Consider the following 2,014-nt stretch of genomic DNA (forward strand, 5'->3'; position numbering starts at 1 on the left):
GGACTGCAATGGCCCTTTACTTCTAGCGAAGAAATCAGTTCAGAATTTGCATGAAATGGGATTGCTCTGAGTGACTTTGGTTCCCAGCCCCAGCCAGAGCAGGAGGCATCCTCCTTCTGCTTTGGCCTCAGTGAGATACCAGGGAGTCTGCTAGGCTGCTGGGTAGCTTGGAGATGGATCCCACCTCTCCTGAACACCTGTGGAGGGGAGGGAGCTATGTGGTAGCACCTGGTGCTATGCAGAGGAGGTTGTGTCTCTTGAACATTAAGAAGGAGCCCCAGGAGGACATGGCAACCCAATCTGGCTGTACCCCTCCTTTCAAAGATGGGATTTTAGTCTTCTCCCAGAAGCCATGATGAGCTTGTTCAGAGCAGCACTCCACCAAGACTGGGTCTTGTTCTTGTGCTGTCTTGGAGCCGATGTCAGAGTGTGGATACGATCCCAACCACTATGAAGTCAATAAGGATCATTTTCTCCTTGCTAGGAACTGGATCAGGAAATGAGACACTGGCCGGGGGGTTTATTGCCCTCCTGGAGAGGGTAAACCAGGAGTGACAAGAAGCCAGGAGAGTTCCTTATGGCTGTGGGATGAGGTAGCACTTCATTCCAGAGGTCAGTGTGAAATGCTGCATGCCCATTAGCTGGTATGAGTCTTTCTAGTCTGTGGCACAAGAAAATGAGCTAGTAATTGAATCCCTGATGCAGCCAGTTGGATGGCCACTGAGATCATTTAGAGGGCAGTCAGACCACCTTCCAGGTCCTCAAACTTCTCTAGCACTGGTGGCCGTGCAGCAGGTAAGGATCTCTAACCCCATCGTCAAGGCTAGGTGGAAATGGTGGCACGTGTCTCTAGGAACCTCTAGGTGGGCCCCAGCTCAGCTGAAAGAATTAGGTTTTGGGGCTTCATGCCTTTGCTAAGGTGTCCTGCTGCCTCCAAGGCTGAACCACCAGCTGAAGGTGATTATGTACGCTGACATAGAGGTAAACAGACAGACATGCCATGGCCCTGGGCTCCGGTATTGGGCATCCCATCCTCTGCCTTCAGCTTCCCACCTCTCTGAACCTCTGGAGTGCAAGCTGCTGGCAGACGTCTACCATCAGTCATGGGTGGGAAGTGATCAGCTGGGTTGGCATGACACTGATGTAAATTTAAATCCTTCTTTTGCTCTCTCTGCTAGCAGCCCTGTATTTTCAGGAAGAAAGAGAATGGGAAACAACTTTTTTAATGAAGTAGAGCATTTAAATTCTCTTTATATTTAGTCCTATCTGGAGCTCTTTACCCAAATGAAGCAGAAAGCATTTACAGCTGTATTTTCCATCACACCAACCAAGGAATATATTCATTTGCAGTAACATGGCACTCAATGAAGTGGAAAATAAGCTCCCAAAATTGCTCTCACTATGAAACAGTCTCAATGACTAGGAAAAGCCCGTTTGGATCCCACTGACCAGTCACTTTGGTTATGATAAAAATTAATTTGGTCAAACACCTGAGCTGTGGCAGAGCAGAGGCTTGGCCCTGAGATAGCGCTGCTCGGGACCGGGCTTGGGGCTCCCCCCTCTGCCGCAGCTCCCACCACTCCTGCTCTTGGCTTCACTTGCCCAGGAGACCTGGCTGAGACCCCAGTGCCTCCAAGGGCTGGCCATTGGTATCACATGGATGCACGGCAGCTGATGCCCCATGCGTCCTGCTCCACATCTGCCACATGGCTGCAGGAGGGGACAGTGCCAGCACTGTGGCAGCGCTGGCCCATGGTTGGAGGCAACATCGCTGCCCATGGCCACCATGCACAGGTCAGGCGTACAGGGGCCCCTGCGAGCAGTTGGCTGCGAGCAGAGGAGATGTAAATGGGTTCCTCCTTCCCTCTGCAGTGACCCGAGGAGGACGTGAGTTGAGCGTTAAGCAGGTACCAACTGAACACCAGTGGAGGGTTCTGCTAATTGCTTGTGATGTCTAGTCCAACTCCATCAGCACAAGCAACAATTGCTGCTGGAAATGCAATTAATAATTAAG

The sequence above is a fragment of the Pygoscelis adeliae genome, unplaced genomic scaffold (genome assembly GCF_000699105.1).
Source record: "Pygoscelis adeliae isolate BGI_AS28 unplaced genomic scaffold, ASM69910v1 Scaffold402, whole genome shotgun sequence".
Taxonomy (NCBI): domain Eukaryota; kingdom Metazoa; phylum Chordata; class Aves; order Sphenisciformes; family Spheniscidae; genus Pygoscelis; species Pygoscelis adeliae.